This window comes from Lissotriton helveticus, chromosome 6, assembly GCF_964261635.1.
Source record: "Lissotriton helveticus chromosome 6, aLisHel1.1, whole genome shotgun sequence".
Classification (NCBI taxonomy): domain Eukaryota; kingdom Metazoa; phylum Chordata; class Amphibia; order Caudata; family Salamandridae; genus Lissotriton; species Lissotriton helveticus.
In genome coordinates this window covers 609,001,944-609,023,563 of record NC_136067.1, presented here as the reverse complement: position 1 = coordinate 609,023,563, position 21,620 = coordinate 609,001,944, and positions in this window count along the sequence as shown.

Genomic DNA, 21,620 nt, shown 5'->3' with positions numbered 1-21,620 from the left:
GCTCAGCACCAAACAATTCTCTACTGATCTGCATTCTAGTCAACGTACATTCTATTATATCAAGCTCTTTAAAATGGTCCATTTGAATCCTGTTTCCTACAGATATTGTTGGTGTTGGTGAACCTGAATTACATTGTTCAACTCTGTCAGTAACCCTTGCCTCGATGAAGCTCCTGTTTAGCTGCAGCTTGCACAGTCACCCAATCAGAATGGTATTATCAGTACAGCAGAGATGACACGACCTCTAACAGAGGGAACAGCGAATAAAACCGTTTCTCTAGTTGATTATTAAAACGAGCAATCATTTGTTTTACACATATCTTACATGTAAGTTGTGTTTGGAAAGCACTTTATTGTAATACCAAATGTCTAACAACCCAGACCATCCAAAGAGTTTAGAGATATTCTTCGGTCCTATTACCAGATAAATGCACCCAGTGAGTCCTCTCTGCGTTAAAGGGTTCAAGCTTGGGCTTCAAACTAGGGGGCAGATTTACGAGCCCCCTGTGCCACCAGTATGTACTGGAGGCTCATTTCACTTCGCCAGTGCAGGAAGGTGCCCCTTCCTACACAAAAACAATCTCCCCATGACGCAGGCATCCTTGCACCATGATGCAAGGGTGCCTGCACCGGCGTATGGCTGCAGTTTGTGCGCCTGCGCTGGGGCGAGCACAGGAATGTAACATATTATTGTAAATATGTTGCATTCCTAAGCTTTGGAAGTGCCGCAGCATGGCGCAGCCAAAGGGCTTGCGTTGCTCTGCTGCGGCACTTCCTTGTAGATCTGCCCGAAGGAATTTAGTGCAGTTTGTTGGCATGGCGGTTCGGAGGGTTTGTGTGCCTGCTTCCCAGACACCACCATAGCTCGAGCATTGAGAATGAAAAATGCTGTGGAGGAAAGTCAGATGCAATTTCCAAAACAATTACTGGAAATATTTATTAATAACCATCGAATATGGCATTAGTATGACATAGAAGTGCTTTTCGGTAGTCAGAGATATAACATAACCTAACTCAACATGTCATAGGAGAGCGTAAAATAATGTAGCATAACAAAGCAGAACATTACATAATAAGCATGATGTGCACATAAAAGTGTGGAAATTAATCTACACGCTTTGCATCAGGGTATATATAACTCACAATGTTTATCAAAACAAGTCTGTCATTGCCTATACTGTATGGGATATTTCTTGAAGAGCAATAGCAAATAGAAAGGAAACCATGTGTATATACATCAAACAAGGTAAAAATAAATGTCGTTCACCTAATTAAAAATCTTAGTTCCCGTAACACTTTATCAATACAAATAATCTTGCAGGGTTTGTTCTTTTAACTGTAAGCTAGCAAAGGTTTTATACGTCTTTGTCTGTCTTTGAGATTGCATTTTCCTTTTCCTCAGGAGAGTGGTACACATGGTCCTCACTTTGTACAAAAAACAAATGTACACCTATATATGCAATGGAAAAAATAAACCGAGTCATCCCATCACATCAGTCTATACACTTGCTCTCAGTTGTTTTATTTCCCTGTCTGCTACCGTTCTAATACTCCAGCAAATTGTATGCTTTCTTCTATCAAGTATTTCTCTTATTTTCTCTCGTCAGTCACCCCGTGCTTTACTGTTTCGTACACTTTCACTCACATCGGTCTATACTGATTTGTGGACATTTCAGTGCGAGGCAAACACGTCTTACTCTTAATGTTACTCTTAATGTCACTCCCTCCTTCCCTCAGATGCTAGCCCTCTGTTAACCTTTCCCTTTCAAGAAACCTCCTCGTTCTCTACTGCCTTATCTTATCACTTTGCACTCCATATTTTCCTTCCCTCAGTTTCTTCCGTCCTCTCTCATCCTTCTTTCCCTTTCTTTTTACATTAGAACTCTCGCTCACCCTATCACTTTCATACTCCACTTTTGCGCTCTAATGGATTTTCGCCCTCTCTATTTCTCCATCTAGTATGCTTCCTGCTGTATGCATACACCATTCACCTCTTCACTGCTGCCTGGAGATTTAACTGATCGCTGAGCGTGGATGAGGAAGAGAATAGTTCATGTAAAGACAGGTATGTTTGTAAGTAGGCATTATGAGATACTCTGTGCCAACCACACTTCTGACCACCACAGAATAAGGTTAGAGAGAAGCATACCTAATTCTACCACTTGAACTAACACGCATCAGGAGAAAAAACACTTACAACAACAAATGGGAGCAAGCCTGGTTGCTAATGGTTATTTTGGTCTTCCTATTCTTCCTACCTGCAGTGTTGCCAGCGCTCCCTGTCTTCCCTGGATTGAGGCCGGGCTTGGCTCCGCCATCTCCAAATCAGCAACCGACCGGCCGGGCTTGGCTCCGCCGGCCGGAACACAACTCCCAGCAGCCTTTGGGGCTTGTGACGTCGTCGCCTGAAACGAGCGCGCCAGGAGGCGCTTAAAGCCGCGGCAGGGGCTGAGTCCCCTGTCTTCCTATTCTTCCTACCTGCAGTGTTGCCAGCGCTCCCTGTCTTCCCTGGATTGAGGCCGGGCTTGGCTCCGCCATCTCCAAATCAGCAACCGACCGGCCGGGCTTGGCTTCGCCGGCCGGTACACAACTCCCAGCAGCCTTTGGGGCTTGTGACGTCGTCGCCTGAAACGAGCGCGCCAGGAGGCGCTTAAAGCCGCGGCAGGGGCTGAGTCCCCTGTCTTCCTATTCTTCCTACCTGCAGTGTTGCCAGCGCTCCCTGTCTTCCCTGGATTGAGGCCGGGCTTGGCTCCGCCATCTCCAAATCAGCAACCGACCGGCCGGGCTTGGCTCAGCCGGCCGGTACACAACTCCCAGCAGCCTTTGGGGCTTGTGACGTCGTTGCCTGAAACGAGCACGCCAGGAGGCGCTTAAAGCCGCGGCAGGGGCTGAGTCCCCTGTCTTCCTATTCTTCCTACCTGCAGTGTTGCCAGCGCTCCCTGTCTTCCCTGGATTGAGGCCGGGCTTGGCTCCGCCATCTCCAAATCAGCAACCGACCGGCCGGGCTTGGCTCCGCCGGCCGGTACACAACTCCCAGCAGCCTTTGGGGCTTGTGACATCGTCGCCTGAAACGAGCGCGCCAGGAGCCGCATAAAGCCGCGGCAGGGGCTGAGTCCCCTGTCTTCCTATTCTTCCTACCTGCAGTGTTGCCAGCGCTCCCTGTCTTCCCTGGATTGAGGCCGGGCTTGGCTCCGCCATCTCCAAATCAGCAACCGACCGGCCGGGCTTGGCTCCGCCGGCCGGTACACAACTCCCAGCAGCCTTTGGGGCTTGTGACGTCGTCGCCTGAAACGAGCGCGCCAGGAGGCGCTTAAAGCCGCGGCAGAGCCTTCGTCCCGCGAGGACGCGCGCGGGACGCGCCGGACGAAGCCCGGACAAAGGGCGGGCCGTCTGAGGCCGTCCGAGGTTGGACTAGGTTGGGTTGGGCCTGGGCCCCTGCCCGAATTTTTTTTCGATCTGTTGCAGTATACTGCCCATTTTAGACGACATTGCCCAGGGTATCTATTATAACTGTTGTGCTTTATGAGAAACTATCTCGCTTTGAGTGTATATTCCATTTGAACTATGCCTGCGAAAAAGCAAACTCTTGCTAATAACACCATAGATAATTATCTTGTTCAAGTTGTGGCAAGAATAAACAGCGACAGGAGATCCTCATTGGGATTAGACTCATCTAACCAATCTCCCTTCGTCGATATAGAGACTGAGGATCCTTTTGCACAACAATTTAGCAGTCCATCTGGTGAAATACACGATTCTCTCCATGATACAATTATCATCCAGCCTAGTGGCATTGTTGCTAGCACTGAAGATAATAGTGACAGTGAAGTTGTGACTGTGATATCCACTAACAAAGAGTCCCCAATCCCCATTGCAGCCCCTGTCCCAGCCTTGAGAATCACAGGGGATAAAACAAAGGTTACGTCAAAACGGGAGGGTCTAAGGTCAGCTAGAAATAAAGTTGCAACCCCACCAAGGAAATCACTAGAGGATGAGGAGGATGATTTGACTAGCGAGGCTTATATTACTCTCTCTAATGCTCAATTTAATAAACTATTGACTATGATGGATACAAAACTCAAAGGTATAGTTAAACCTCTGGTCAGTAAAATAGACAAGCTAACCTCTGAGGTTAGTCGATTGGAAGGTTTACTAGTAAAAACTCTGGTGGAGGTAGGAAAACTCCCGGAAGTCGTTCATTCTAGGATAGAGCCATTAGTGAGTAAAACAGCCTCGGTAGAAAAAAGTGGATTTATCCCTATCCCTGCGCCAAATACATCAATGGCTGCTCAGATTAATTCCTTAGGTGGTGCCTCAGATGTTACACCCCCCGTTCCCATTTTTGGTGACTCTAACACTGGGAAAGGGACTTTTGAGCTTGTAGTTGAAGCCTCCCCATTGGTTCTCGTCCTTGCAAATGTTCCCCCACTAGCTCAAGGAGAACATGAATCAACATCATCTTTAATAAATAAATCCTTATCGTGGCTCACTAACAACATGGTTATTTCTCCCTGGGGAAAGCAGCAACTCTCTGAAGAGCTTGTAAATGCGAGAAGGGTTCAGTGGATCGGTGACAGGGTCAAAAAGTTTAAGGGGGAGTGTGCTGTTCTCCACTTTTCAGACCCTGGGGTTTTGCCAAACATCTTGCCCAACATCTTACCTCCACAGCGAAGAGCAACTTCAATTGTTCCACTGACTTTGGACTTTTTCTACCCTAGGAAGGGAAGTGGACCGAATTCCAGTATTTTAAGAACAAAATGGAATGCTGTGACTAAAAGAGGCAGGATGGATGTTGGCTCTACTGAGTGGGGATTGGGTTTGCAAAATAGATTCTCTGCTCTCTCAAACCTGGATGCCTGTGACTGACAACCATTTAACCATAATTATATGTTGCAAATTTCCTGTGATGCATGTACCACTGGGGAGACCGGTTATCCAGTTGAAGCTCGATCTAAGAGGGCCCTTTCTGAGGTTACAGTTGGACCAACTAAAGAAAATGTAAACTGCAATGACATTGTTGATACAGTGTTGAATGGGTTTGTTTCTAGTCCCAATTCTGTCATGGAAACCGACACGGGGAATTTATTGTTTTGGAATGTGGCTGGGCTATGTTCCAAGTTGGATTGTGTAGACTGGTTTGGATTTATAAGCAAGTACGATATTTGCATTTTTCAAGAGACTTGGGCCTGTGACCCTGTTTTTGCTTTGGGGTACTTAAATTTTTACGTTCCAGCCACCAAGGGCCCAAAAGGGCGCCCGATGGGGGGCCTCACTATATGGGTCAGGCAGTCCCTAAAGGTTGTAGTAAAAAGTGTGGAGCTTGACCAAAAAGATATCCAGCTCATTAGACTCATGAGTGATCTACCCATCTCCATTGACATCTATAACATATATGTTAGAGGAGGAAATACAGGAAAATCTGAGGTTCTCTTGAGCCTGTATAATCTTCTAGAGATACATTTGGCAAGGAAGAATATAATAATTGCAGGCGACTTAAATCGTACGTTTGAACCTCTGATCACTGGTGAGGCCTTACTGGGTGAAGAGGAAGACAAGCAATGGGATATTCCCACATTAGATACTACTCCAGTAACTCGCTGGACTGCGGATATATTAGGTATAAATGCAATGTGCCTTGAACACGGGCTAAGAGCTCTGAATGGTGGTACTAAGTCAGATAGAGTTCCAGCCATGGCTTTCAATAATGGGAGAAACAAAAGCCGCATTGATTATGTCATCTGTAGCATGTCTATATGGTCATCTGTTAGTGATATGGTAGTAACAGAAAGGATAGAGAGCGACCATAACCCTTTATGCGTTTCTCACAAATGGTGGCTGTCTGAAGTCATTGTATCTATCCCCCGTGACGATCTTTTACCACCGTTGATTACACCAACAAATGACATGCGCAGGTTGAGGTGGTCAGGTGTCAGGACAGATCAGCAGGTCCTAGAAAAAATAGGAGCCGCGACTGACAAGGCTATCGAGGCCTTGGAGTGCGTGGCTGGGATCTCTTTGGGCCACGACGATACAACCAAAGCACATGTGACTCTCTTTAATGAAATTAAATGTTATTTTCTAAAACCCGTAAATAGAAAGAGGGTATGTGCTTATAGAGCTGCTAAGTGGTATAATCATGATTGCAAGGTGGCACGAACCAACTTGGGAGCCGCGATCAAGAACAATAATTTGGGGGAGATTCGATTTGCTAGGAAGCACTATAAAAACTGTATTGCTAAGGCGAAAAGAGATTGGGACGAAGCCCACTGGAACAAGCTGAAATGTGCAAGTGATCGTAAACACTCTAGATTATTTTGGCATATTGTCAAATGGGGTCACGAAAGGTCTGAAGAAGCAAGTAATAACAATGTCCCACATGACGCTTGGGTCAAATTCTTCAGTGAACAGTACTCTACTGGGGATCAGTCTGTAAATAGTATTTGCCCTACCTATTTGTTTGCAGAAGACAACATCTTCGCACAGAGTGAAGTATTGTCTGCCCTTAAAACTGTACATAGTGGCCGAGCTCCTGGCATTGATGGGGTCCCAGCGGATGTTTTTCTAAATGACACTGGAAGGTGGAGTAAATACATTTACCTACTAATAAACAACATTGCCAAGGGTGCAGAAATCCCGGTATCATGGCGGGGTGCTGTAATCATCCCTGTATATAAAAAGGGAGATCGTGCCCAACCTTGTAATTACCGCCCAATCAGTTTAATTGATACTGTTCAAAAAATTGTGGGGCGAGTGATTATAAACAGTTTGCTTGATTGGGCGGAGGACCACAATATTTTATCTCCTTTTCAGGCTGGGTTCCGCAGGGCAACTAGCACTGTGGACCAGGTCTTCCGCTTTCAACTGATCCAGTGGAGGACCGTGGTGCTGGGTGGAGGCAGTCTCTATGCAGCATTTGTTGATCTGCGGGCTGCATTCGACCTGGTACCACGGGCAAAATTGTGGGAAGTGCTTGCGGCTCTGGGGGTTCCAGGGGCCTTGCTGACCTTGATCATGAGATTGCATGAAGGTACTTATGCCAAAATTCAATGGGGTGGGTACGGAAATGATACTGTCGAATTTCCTGTTGAGCGCGGGGTTCGACAAGGATGCTCAATGGCACCAACATTGTTTACCCTTTTTATTAATGGCATTGTCCCCCGCATGCAATCACATGTTTGCCGATGACACCTTAATTTTATCTAAATCCCCAAGTGGTCTGCAAAAAGCATTGGCAATATTTGATAAGTTTTGTGGTGATCACGGTCTGGAGGTGAATGCTTCTAAGACAAAACTCATGGTTTTTAATCCTCATAGAAATTTTAAATCCAAAATTACCATGAGTGGACGCAACCTAGAAGTTGTAAAATCCTTTACATATCTGGGGATCCTTATCTCCAATGATAATAGATGGAACCAACATCTAAATATTGCAGTATTAAGACATAAGCAACTAGCTGGTACCATCATAAAGGAGTATAGGAAATCGCTGACCAAACCGATTAAACCACCCTTGATCATATATGAGGCAAAAGCAATTGGGTCAGCATTGTATGGGGCTGAGTTGTGGGGGCAAGAAAACCTGCAGGAGCTCCAAACATCTGAGAACAACTTCCTAAGGAAACTTACAGGCACCCCACAGAGCAGCCCGCTTTTGCCTCTGAGATACGAGCTTGGCAGGAGAGAAATCTCGGAAATGGGTAAACTACGACCGATTTTATATTGGCGTAGGCTTTGGACTACACCTGAGCTCTCCCACTACGCGGATGGGTTTGTTGATGTCATTAAAGCGGATCGTTTTAACAAAATTAGATGGTTTAAATCACTAAAATTAGCATTATGTGAACTAGGACTAAATGAACTATGGTCTGATCCAGCTGGGTCATCATTCCCCTCCAAGTCAATCCTAAAAAATATATTTTGGGAACGGATTGCAAATAAGAGTTTGCTCAGTATTAACAACGGGTCCATGACTACCACCTTTCTCGAGGTTAAACTGTTCCCTACATATGAAATGTATTGGGATTACATATCGAAACCCATGGATAGGAAACTGTTTTTTCAACTAAGGGCTGGCTCTCCGCAATTTAACATCTAAGTGGAGAGAAGGAGGACCAGCTACTTGCCCAGTTTGTGGGGAAGGAAATGAAACACTTGGTCATTTTTTGTTCTCCTGCCATGTATATTCTGCTCCAAGGCGAGTTTGGTTGGCACCTATGTGTAGGAACTTGGGTACTAAAATTAGTATGGTAGCTTTGCGTATTGTTAGATCTACTTCTTTGACCTGGATTATAATTGCGACTGCAAAGTACCTGGGGTGGGCGTGGGTAATTAGGCAGAGATTGCTAGTAGGGTAACTACTCTCTGCCTAGTTGATCAGAGACTGCTAGATTATCTATTCTCTGTATTGGCTCACTTTATGTGTCATTTCGGATTGAAATTTCATTGATTTTTAGCATTGATATTGTATCTGTTTTTAACCTGATTCTTAACAGTAATGAACTTTACACCTGTGATTATGCAAATTCTGCTGAATTATAATTGTTTTTACTGTGATATGTGCTTATGTCAAATATGACATGTGTAATTTAATTGTTTTTTATTACGTGTTTGTATGTCTGCTTTTATGAGTAACACTCGAATAAAGCACTTTTGAATTTGATTTGGTTATTTTATTCAAAGATGACATTCTGAGTCAGCAATTGTGGCCTCCTGCCTAGTATTGTGCTGTCAGATATCATGAAAAAGCACATCGATTTAAAATTGAAGTGGTTAAGATGAAAGTCAGGGTTTTTATTTATCAACACATACAAAAAAATGAATTCTTCCTGAGAAAATGAAACAGGTCTGCATTTTTAGATCTGATCTTTCTTTCTAATACCAGTGTCACTCTCAGTAGAAAAAGGACAGCAGGTAGTGGGGAAGAATCTCTTCGTGAGAGGCCACGCAGGACCCCATAAGGAGCACAGACCTGGACCATGCCATCTTCGGAGACCTTAGAGAGACATTGGGAGGACACCTCAGTTCCTTTCATGGATACATAGTCACAGACAGCATACCCAGTGAGTTTTTTTTTGTCCTCATATTGCCAAAGAAAAAGCTCTTGATCGAATTCCCCCGCTCAATCCATGCCAGCTATTATTGACCCTTGGGTGAGGCATCTGGAGAGAAAAGAGGTCTTTCCCTCCAAGATGTTACTGTTACCTTTTCCCACTCCTGTTCACATTTCGTGGGGCTCCCAATGTTACTTAGGCGGACAGGACCAACGGCACCTCGGCTTAATCATGGGACCGACTTTACTTTTTCCTCCAGTCCACCAGAGGTGCCCAAATCTTGCTTTCGCTTGATTGATCACAAGCAGTTCGCTGGTATAAATAATTTTCTTTAAACAATCCGCAAAAATCGGGGAGATTTCAGATTTCCATGCCTTACAAATTTCCCTACTGGCAAGAATTACCACATGGAACACGAATTTAGAGGCAGATGTATTCATAGAATAATCATTTGGTTAACCCAAAAAAATCATATTAGGACTTACTTCCATCTGTTGCTGCAACACAGCTTCCAGAAAAGCACATACCTCCGTCCAATACTGCTTGATTCTTGGGCAATCCATGAACATATGGATGTCATCTGCAGCAGACCACTTACACCTGGGGCAACTATATTCCTTCCTCGTGGCTTTGAATAATTTTTTGGGAGACCAATAGACTCTGTAAGCCGTGTAAAGATGGTTCCTCCTATGAGTGGCTGGTTTAACTATTGCCTGCAGCATAGAAAAAGAGTCAGACCATATTTTACATACTTCCTTTTCTCTGCCTCTAAATTCTTTGCCCCACAGTCCTACGACTTCAAGTTCCACATCATCACCAACTTCCAGAAGGGCCCAGTACCAAAAGGAAACTTCCCTTTTCCATGTGCTTGTTCTAGAAACTAGATCAAATTTACAGTTCGTTTCATCTTCGCCCCAAGTCTGCGTTGCCCACCAGGAGGATAATTGGTAAAACTTAAACCTGGTCAGCATCCCTCGAGTTAGACTGCTTAACGTCTCCCAACTTATGAACTTCGAATCCTCTTGCAGGTCTCCCCAGAGTCTTATGCCTCCCCTTTGTAGCGGTTGACAGAGTTGGCCTTGTAAGCATTCCGGAGTACCCGTAGAGTCCCAGACTGGAGCCTGCGCTGCATAATACGGAATTTTCATTCTTCTCCTGATTTGCATTCAAGTCTTTAATGCTGCCCCCAAGATCTTTAGTCTAACTTTTTTATAGAACTATGGATCTCCATACTTATAAAGGAAAAACTCCTTCCCGTACTCTACATCCTTTAACATTGCCTCAATCAGTAGGCCTAAAGATGAAGAATCAGTTTTGTTGGCCATAATTCTAAAAGTTTTGAAATGGAAACTGTAACAGTAAGTAAGTAGATCAGGTAGCTCTAACCCACCCACAGAAAGGCCTCACCTTAACTTTTTCCATGCTATCCTGGGACTTTTGGTAGCCCAGATGAAGGGGCCTATTTTACCCTGTAATTTAGCTATGTCTTCCACCATAAATAGTAGTGGAATAGAATTATATATGAAGGTGATTTTCGGCAAAATTATCATTTTCACAAGGTGAACCCTTCCATAGATGTTGAAAGGAAGGTTAGCCCATTGTGTTAAAAAATTGACCACCTCTTTGGAGACCTTCTTCCAGTTGATTTTGGGGATATCTTCTAATTTCTGAGCTAATTGAACACCGAGATACCTCATTTGGCTCTTAACCCCCTGACTACCATTAGCTTGATTCCATTCCATTATTTCAGTCTTTTCTTTATTGATTTTATATCCTGAAACTCCACCAAATATTTCTGCCTTCTCAGATAGTCTGGGTATAGCTTCTGCCGGGTTTGATGTAAACAGCGGCGGGTCCTCTGCGTAAAGAGCAACTTTTAACTCTAGCTCTGCAATTTTAAAGGGGTGAATAGTTGGATCTGCCCTAAGCCAACACACAAATGGCTAGATGTGTAGGTTGATCAAGAGCGGAGACAAGGGGCACCCCTGCCTAGTGCCTCTTGTAATATTGAACCAGTCTGTCAGTGCTCCGTTCACTAGAATTTTTGCTTTTGGGTTAAAGTAAAGAGATTTCACAGCCTGAACAAATTTATTAGGGAAACCAAAACGTTCTAATGTCTGCCAAAGATACAGCCAGTTCACCTGGTCAAAAGCTTTTGCCGCAACTATTGTCACAATTGTAAGAGAGAGCTTTTTTACTTTGGCAACATCAATTGCACCCATTACCTGGAAGGTGAGCTCATTTAACTGTCTCCCAGGTATGAACCCTCTCTGATCTGGATGAACTATAGTCTTAATAACTTTAGCACCCTTGCTGCCAGTATACCTGCAAAACTCTTGTGATCTGAGTTTAACAAGGATATTGGCCTATAAGACTCGATCTTCTGAGGATCCTTGTTTGTTTTTAAGATCAGGGTCACTGTCACTTCTGCCCATGAGCTTTGGGTGCCTTCCCCCTCCATATATATTTTATTAAACAGATTTTGTTAAACCGGCACTACCTTATCCAACATCCCCAAGTATACCTCAATAGGAAGCCCATCTGGACCAGCTGCTTTGCCCCTGGCCATTGTTTTACATTGTACTCTGACCTCTTCCTCTGTTATGCTAGCTTCCAAGAGTAACCTATGTTCTTCTGACAACTGAGGAAGAGTTATTTGCTTTAACCATACCTGGGCTCCGAAGTTAAGAGTTTAAGATCACTTGGAACAGATATTACTCCCATAAATTGCAATATCACAGGAGATGTGTGGGTAGATCACTTCTCGAAAATCTATGAGGCCCCCGCTGACTCTATGCTTATCACCCCCCTGTCAATTATATTGAATATTTCCTTAACGGAGGTTGAAGATGCCATTTTAGAAAGTGCTGGGAACAAAGCTCCTGGCCCCGATGGTTTGTCCATTGACCAAATTAAATCGGAACCTGAATTCTGGGCGCCATTACTGTGTAATGTTTTTAACAACTTAACACATACCACCCTTCCGGTAACTTGGTCTAACAGCACTATTGTGCCTATTTTTAAAAAAGGAAATAGATCTGACCCTGCCTGTTATCGTCCAATATCTTTAATAGATAACACGTTGAAGATCTTAGGCAGGGTCCTTTTTAACAGGATTAGAGTTTGGGCAGAAGATAATTTAATTTTACACCCATGCCAGCTTGGCTTTAGAAGCCACGTCGGCACTGTGGAGCAATGCCTAAACTTAAATCTACTAATGTCAAAATATACCATCGCAAAAAAATCCCCCCTTTATTTAGGTTTCATGGATTTAAGTTCTGCATTTGATTTTGTTAACCGTTCCCGTTTATGATCAGTTTTGCTAAATTATGGGCTAGATGAATCCCTAGTTTATTTTTTGGCCCATCTGCATAGTGATTTGAGGGCTCGAGTCCGTTTGAATACGTCTGGCGAAGTTTCTAATGATATTTTTATTGGCAGGGGGGTCAGACAGGGCTGTGTTCTGGCTCCCTTGCTTTTTATTCTGTACATAAACGAACTAAGCAGCTCTGTGTGTAAATTAACAACTGATGTCCCGCAAATCAATGGCAAATCATTTCCCACCCTTCTCTACGCAGACGATGCGGTCCTTATGGCCCACACAGCGAATGCCCTGCGTATTTTAATTTCTGGGTTTGTCTCGTACATGGCAGATCTTGGCCTCTGCACGAATTTTAACAAATCATTCATAATGTGCTGTGGCCCAAAAAAACATAAGATCAACCAAATTTTGATAGGGAATAATGTTTTAAAATGCACAAGCACTTTTCCATACCTAGGCCTGCTGTTCGCTGACTCTGGCTCATGGCAACCTCATGTTGCCCAGGGGAGAAACAAACTGGGCAAGGCTATTAACTCTGTAATCTCACTTCGACAACCCCCACACGCTGAGGCTATTACATCCCAGTTGCAAATTTATAAGACTCAATGCTTACCTACAGGTATCTACGGCGCCGAGGTGTGGGGCTACACGAACTGTAACAACATACAAACTATGGAGAATAGGTTCTGTAGAAAGATCTTGGGGGGGTTATTTCTGCACCAACCTTTGTGTGTCACCGAGAACTTAGCCTTAAGTATACGGAGGATTTTATAAAATCTAGACCCGCTCTGTTCTGGCTGAAAATATGGACGAATCCATCTGCGTCATTGACACGTGACATCATTAAGGATTGTCTGAAAAGTGAACGGGCCAGTTATATACCGTGGCTGGGGGCGGTGGAAAAAAGTCTAGTGAGTGTGGAGCAGGGCCACTTATTTACATCCCCCCACACAATAGACCGCTCACACAAGAACTTGGTAAAAAAGGCACTATATAACCTCTTTGAGACCGAAAGAAAGAAGAAAGAATTCGTAAGACCCGCAAGCTTAAGGTACATAGCCATCGTGGTACCTAGCGACAGGCCTTATGATTTACCGCAGAGCTACTTGTGTAAAAAGATGAGCAAATGGAACAGGAGCCTGTTGTTCCGGTTCCGGGACGGGAGCATCAAAAATGTATTATGTTTTCCACTGGGTTTTAATAAAAACTTAGAAAACTTAAACTGTCCATGCAATCGTGGTGGGAAACAAGGTCTTTTACATTTTCTGTTCTTCTGTGGCTTCTATGAAAAATACACCAAACACCGCTTAATGCCATACCTCCGCAAAACAGCCCAGTTGGATTTTAACCTAGCTTTTGAAGACTTATTGAGGCTAGGTACAGATGAGGTGATTTTCAGAGTCAGTTGCTTTCTTAGAAATGCTGTTCGCTCTAGAGTATCTTTGAATATGACATGAAAAGTTTCTGTTCCATTACTGCTTAGTTTGCACTCTGCTTATTTGCACAGATAGCTTCTTTTGCACATATCACTGACAGTATTGCAGTGATTTTCGGAGTTTGTTTCTCCTTTAGAAATGTTGTACGCCCTGGAGTATTACTGAATATGATACGAATAGATTATGTTTTTTTACTGTCTAGCTTGCACTTTTGCCTATTTGCACAAATAGCTGCTTTGCCCTTTGCACATATTACTGACATTCTTGCAGTGCTTTTTAATTCCTGTATATACCATCGTGTGCCATAAAATTACCGTTGGATTCTTCACGTAAACTATTTTTATCTTTTTACCATATATTATAATGAATTACGTGATTTTATTATGTGTCTTTTTGATTGTGATATTTTGTGTTGTGGATGATGATGTGATTTTATGTACTTTTATGGATGTATCTACATGCGAATAAAGATCTTTGACTTGACTTGACTACTCCAGTTGAGTAGAGGTATTGCACAAAACGGTGGCATCTTCTCGGATAACTATGCAGGGCAGGATTCATTCTGGCACGAGGCTCCTGTCACAAAAATTAAACCTCAACAGGAAGCAGTTACAGATATAAATAAAGCAGGTGCCTGAGTTGAAGCTCAAATTCAGTAATGTTTTAATCAGCCCAAAACATTAGTGAGCACGGTTGAGGCTGGGCAAGTGTGCTTTAACCCCATATCTGCCGTCGAAAACTAGCTGTAATACTCGAGGGAGGTCTTTGAATCCATGAGTTTCTCGAGCGCAATCCACGTGTAGTTCCTGTGACCAGGAGGCTGCTTTCTCCTCACCTGCTGCCCTGCTCACTCTCTGACCCTTTATACACAAGAGGCATGTTGACATGTATAGAAGCCCCGCACCACACACTAGCGGCATTAAACGTCTTCCCGCCCTTTCCCAACTTTGATGGACAGCTCACTCAAGGGACCTTGGCGCCTTTTGGCGCTGTGGCATAGTTACAGGCGCACATGGTTAGTGGAGACAAATCTTCTGGCCCTTTACGCAGCTGCAGTATAGGAAAAGCACTATACATTTACCCAACGACGTAGCACTTACTGATTAGCAAGTAGAAAGTACTCCAGTTGAGTAGATGGAGATCGCAAAACAATCCGCGATTTCGCAGGAAAATCCGCAAATCCGTGGGCTTTTTTGCGATTTCGCGTGAATTTGCGGACGGCATATTCGCAAAATTCGCCCATACTTGCTGACTTCTCAACTCAGGCATTCTAGATCCAAGGCCCCATTGCCTTTGTTCTGTTCTCTTGCCAAGGTCAGATCTGATTTTATAGTTCTCTGACTCAAATTGAAGTGCCCTTTCTTTTAAAGCTCTCCCCAGAACCAATTCCTTGACAACGTAAGTATGAAAATTGATTAAAATCCTTCTAGGGGCTTTCCTGTCGGAGTGCATCTTGAAGCGATCTCTGTGGACTCTCTGAATTTACTTATCCAGGTCTATGTCTGATCTGTCTTTCAGAATTCCTTCTCCTAAAAGTTTGCATATAAATGTCTTAATGTCTCCTCCTTCCGCACCTTCGGGTATTTTAGGAACTCTTAAATTGTTTCTTCTTGCCTTTATCTCCAGCGTCTCCAAGTCCTCCTGCAAAGTTTTATTTTGGGTCTTTTAAATTCACAAAATCTTTAGTGTTCTCTTGAACAACTTCCGCGAGGGACTTGAAGTCACATTCAAGAATTCCAGCTCGTAGAGCAATGTCATCCAATTTCCCTTCTAATAACTCGCATTTCTCATGTATCTCCTTCTGATTAGCCTTGGAGTTCTCACATTTTGAGAGTAGATCAACCCTTAGGCTTAGAAGCATTGCCTCTAGTTGTGACCCGCCTGCCCCCCACCCCATTAGAGGTGTCTACATTTAATCTGGCCGGAACTGTGTTGCTATCAGAATTGGGCACCAATGGCATTGATTGCGTATTAAGGGGCAAATCCATGATGTTGGAGGACTGAAATATTGTAGACAGAGTAATTCCGGCCCCAGTTCTGCAAGGCTATCCTGACAGACCTCTTTCTCAACTCCAATGCCCGTCATTAATGGAGCATATCGATTTTCCAGTAGTAGCAAGGGAGAACTCTGCTGGAGACCTGACATCTGTCACTTGGAGATAACCACCTGTTAAATAATTTTGAAATAGGATTTCAATGAGGGGGTAGTCTTAACAGATGGACGAACTGCCCTGGCCTCCCTCCTCTTTTCAGTGTCCCCAGATTTGATTTTTTTTTCTCCTTGGGGTAGTTGGTAGCACTCCCCCGAGGGTTTCCTCCTCCACTGCTAGTTTTTCTCTATTTTTTACCTCGAAGCATGAGCGCAGCTGATATCTGTTTTTGGGGTGGGGGGCTGCCCTCCTTTGATGTGCTGAATACACAAGAAGTCACTAAGCCCAGCCTGGCCCCCACGCAATGGCTGTTCCAGTATGTAAACAGATTTGGAATTCACTACCTGATTTACTGCCTTATTTCCTAGACCCAACTTGGGGGGACTGTAAGAACAAAGCTTCTTTTCCATGGGCCACACTTTACCCCCACCAAACACCCGTCTTACCGTATCTGACGGTGAACCACAAAGGACCCATATTGCAGAGTCCTCCCGCTGCCAGACTATCCGGCGGTGTACTGTGCTGGTTCTGCCTTCCGTCACCCTGTGTCCAATCCTGGCGACTGCCGCCTGAATCTTCCGCCAGAGCTTAGTACGGTGTCCCCCGAACCAGCCGTACACCGCTGTCTCCTCCTGCCCCATGCAGTGCCACCGCGATGCTGGGATGCCGAGAAGAGAAAAGAATCGCTTGCAACTCCAGTCGCGGTACAACAGTATAGAGGTAAACGGGGTTGTAGAAAAAAGAATAAAAAATAATTAGGACCAAAAAGCTTTTTCTTTACAATGCAAGCACATTTCTTATTTACCCTTGTAGAGTTGCGCTCTAGTCTCTGTACGTGGCGTAACCACGCAACGTACAGAGACGCCCAGTCCCGAGCGATCGCACATGCGCAGAGCGACCGGGAGCACCGCGAAGAGAAGACGCTTGGCGCTCTCCCGCGGCAAAAGTAATTTAAATAAAGAAACCTTCCCCGAGCTCCCTGGGTCTGTCTCCTCATTGCGGGGAGGGGGCGGGGGGGAGAGAAATACCAACATTACAACCCTGACAAGGCTTTTGCTGCGCCGCTACGGGTGATGCCATTTTGGACTGCTTTCGGCGTTCTGCCAGTGTTCTTGCCACGCCGCACCGGGAGCTCCCGCGACCGGCGTCAGCCCGCTACCATGTTCCTCGGCAGCATGCCCAGTGACAATGTGTTCTCGGAGTTGGGTAACGTTGTATGAGGAAGCTCATTTCTGTTTTCAATGCCAGGCACCTTCCGCCAGCAGAGGGCAGTGGTGTTGATGGTTTATTCAGGGACACGTGGATGTAATGCTGAATCTCCCACAGTGCAAATGTGATGGTTATTTCTGCTGCATGGTCGCAGTTGATCTCAACTCCGAGTGCTCATTGCACGAGTCAACACTGCACGGTCTTGTCTCTCCCGGTCACCTGTGCGTAGGATGGGGTCCTTCCCTCACTAATCCGCTTCTCCCCAGTTCATGTGGGCCCAGGCATTCCTATTAGAGTGCTGGATGAGGTGGAATCGTCGAAATGGTCACATTTCTTGAAGTGTGATAATTATTACATATCTGGCATTGACATTTGGCAGCAATGTCATGTGACACAGCACCCAGATACCACTAAGGGTGACAGTGTTGCGCTTCACAAATGCTTGTTTGATTGATTGATTGATAAAGGTTGGTGCAAGCTGCAGTGGCCTCACTTGAAATACCTTGTGCCCTAGTGCTTAATTTGTTTTACAAAGGAAGCTCAAACTGTTCACGATCCAGCAGTTGAAGGACATATCATGTACAGTAGATTATAACTGCACCTTGATATTGATAGGATTCTGTTGTACCCAAGACTATTGTTGTGTGTTTTAATATGTTAAACTGCTTCAATGCTAGGTTTCCTGTAATCCTTGACAACTATGAAGAAGGATCAAGTTATAGCAATCTCAATTTAGAAGTTCAAAGGCCACTCACACTTAGATTTGTGCTGACATGTTCTTGACAGCAAAGGGTACTTTGCTTCTTGGTGAACGGGAGATGGAATATCCAGCTTTGCTTACAAAACTCCTGAATAATTAAATGTTTTGGCTGTACTAAAATGAATGATTCATTGCTTTTGGAATGAAAGAGCACTATGATTTAGACAGACCCTTGCCAGCATTCACACATCAATACTAATCACTTTATTGCCAGGTTGCCACTGGCGTACTTATTAAATCAGCCAAAAAGGTGAGATAATTGAAACATGCAGCACATTATTTCATATCCATCCCAAATATATGTAGAGTGTACTGAACTTTTTTTCAAAGGCAAACCAAACAACTAAAATATGCATTTTACTGTATATGTGTTGTTTCAGAAGCATTTTCATATTGCCTTCTGTGTATGTGTGTGTGTGTGTGTGTGTTTGTGGGTGTATGCTGTATTTTTCTGCATTTGCCATAGGTCACCATTTTGTCTGTATTGTAGACCTACTTTGTTCTCAATGCTGCAGCCTGCAATAGCAAGAATTTCCTGCTCTGTAAATATGTAATATGTCATTGTCCAAGTCTAATCACTGTTAAAATGTAATCCTGGGTGAATTTACTATTTGTATATATATAACTCTAACCACTAGTGTATGTAGTAGACCTTTGTACTCACTACCATTCCTATGTGATTTTAGAGTTTATCTGTTTGTATTACTTCCTTGAGTGACTTTACAACCTGTACATTTGCAATTTTTCTGTTTGTATCTCTTCCTTGAGTGACTATACATCTTGCACATTTCTCTTATGTAACTCATGTCCTTATGTAACGCAACTTGTTCTTTTGTAAAGTGCTCTGACACCTTCGGGTAATGTCCGCGCTATATAAAATTGCATTAAATAAATAAATAAATAGGCCTCCATGTGTTCTTTGTTGTATTTGTCTTCATCGAGCCCTACCCTCTTAAATCTTTATGTGACCACCCTGGCTGATTTGATTCAATATTTTGGCTTTGCAGTGTTGTCCTACTCAGACAACATCCAAATAGTGTTGTCAGTGGCCAGTAATCCGGATAACACCACTTCCAGATTCTACAATTGCATGCTCCAGAATGGGAACAGGATATCCCATAACTATCTCAAATTGAACTTGGATAAAAGTGAGGTGCTACTATTTGGCAGGAATACATCTTGTTGGTCTCCTACATGGTGGCCTAGGATTTTGGAACTCCTCCTCCCTGTCTTCAAAGCTAAGCATTTAGCGGTGCTCTTTGATAGCAATCTTTCTTTTGATGGACATGTCAATGCTATTACTTCATTATTATCATGCTGAAAACACAAATTCTTCCATTCTTTCAACTTGATCTATGGAAAAATGTAGTCTCCACTCTGATTATTTCCAAAATTGACTATTTCAATGCCATGTTTAGCAACATCCAGAAAAAAGGCCTATAAAAACTGCAAATTCTTCAGAATTCTGCAGCACGACTACTGCTAGAAATTCCTAAGTTCAAATCTGTTGCTCAGGGCCTCTCCCAACTCCACTGGCTTCCCAATAAAAAACATATAGACTTCAAGGCCTTTTGCATCGTCTTCATGGGTGGGACCCAAGTAACTCGTAGATCGTCAGCTCAAAGTTTAGTAGTACCCCCTGCCTGAATCGCCACGCTGCACAGATATCACTTATTCCTACTACACAGTCATGTACTGCCTCTTTGTTGCTACCTAGTTGGGGTGTTTCGGTTACTGTTCAACAAAAACTGAGAGAATCTTCTCTCGATAAAAGACTCTGTTCAACTGCTGCTCATCCTTGCTTGTCCTACGTCACCGGCTGCGGAACAAGTTTCACATGTGTCTATGGCGTGCCGCCGGGCCTCCGGGATGCCGGCTTCATGGCTGTGTACTGTTCATTCTCTCCTGCTGCCGGCCTCCGGGTTGTAGGTGAACCAAGCTGTGTACTATACTCTGTTTACTCCAATAAAGCAGATTTGAACCCCCCCCCCAAAAAAAAAAAAAAAGTTTAGTAGTACCCAAATGTAAAAGATGTAACAGGAGCAGAGGGGCAGGAGCTTCATCACCTGTCCTGCTAAGCATTGGAATTTGATGCCCTCAGATCTTAGGATAAAAACGAAACTGTCTTCTTTCCACAAAGCTCTTAAAACATGGCTTTTTACCAGTTAGACTTCTGTTCCTTTCTTATCTCTAAGTTGTGTGCTTAGGCTGTGATCTCTTTCCAAGAGCCGTAGCGCCTAGACACCTCTGGGTAGTAGAGCATTCTATAAATATAATTTATATTTCATTTTTATTTCATTTCATGCCTTCTTGCTTGTTGTCATGAACATGTGGCCAAGAAACATTTTGTGTAATCACTGTGCCTTTGTCATCGGGCTACATGAGTTCTTTTTTGTTCCTGATGTCACACTTCATGTCCAAGTGGCAGGGTGGTCATTTTGTGTAACCAGTGTGCTTTGCTTTTTCCATAGGCCTGCATGGGTTCTTGTGCTGTACATGCATTTGCTCTTGGTGGCCATGTGGCACGGTAGCCATTTTGTGTAGCCAGTGTGCTTTTGCCATTGGCCTTCAAAATGTTCTTTGTTATGCATGCCTTCTTGCTTGTTGTTCTGAACATGAGGCCAGTGGCCACTATGTGTAGTCAGTGTGTAAACCTTTTTCTTCCATTTTTCAAAGCCATTTTGGGGACATTGATAGAAGAGGCTGATGCCTTTTTTCTGTTCATTTTTTCTTTTTCCCTGATGTGAATTTAATGTGCTTGAGATTGATTGTGTACAGTGTTTTTTAAGTATTTTTTCCATTGTCTCCTTGTACTCCTTACCCCTAGGCATACACCAGCAATAATTTATTTTAACGGTTGTTCTATTTTCCCCTGCATCCCTTGCCTGCCATAGGTGTCTCTTAAGCATTCATCAGCAATAACTTTTTTAAGGGTGCTTCCAATTTCCCCTGCACACCCTGTCTGCCATAGGTGTTTCATAGGCGCACACCAGCAAAAAAAATTTTAAGTATTATTCAACTTTCCCTGCATACCCTGTCTGCCATTGATGTCTAGTCTTTCAGGCCATAGGAGCATACCAGCAATAAGAATGTTTCCATTTTCTCCTGCACTAGGTGTCTAGGTGTCTCGCAGGCCATAGGCACACAACAGCAATAGGTTCTTTAAGAATTATTTCATTTTACACTGTGCCTGTCACAGGCATGTCATACGCTTTAATGGCACATAAAGGAACCTTTTCAATCTGCATGGTATTGAAATATTACGTTTATGCATGGTTTGATATAGATATACAATTATTTATTATTGATGACCTCACTACATTTTTTTGCCTGCAGATTCGAACTGCAAATTGCAAGTTTCACTGAATTTGTTTCATATTTGTTTTGGTTTTAGGTGCACAAGAGACATGTCAAACAGTACTGCCAGACAGAAGGCTGGCAGTGACACCACTGAAGCCCTCCTCTGCTTCCGCTTGTGTAGCTATGTGGCAACTGCCTAAGCTTAAGAAACAACTTGAAGATGAACCCAAAGAAGGGCGTTACTGTCAAGAAAGTAGGTAGTGAGGAGAAGAAGAAGAAGATTGCTGCCCGTGGTGTGCCGCCCTCCATCTTTTTCAAGAAATGTGGTGTACCTAATGAATCTTCCTCTGGCCAGCAAATAGCAATGTACAGCTCTCCTGCATCAATGGCACC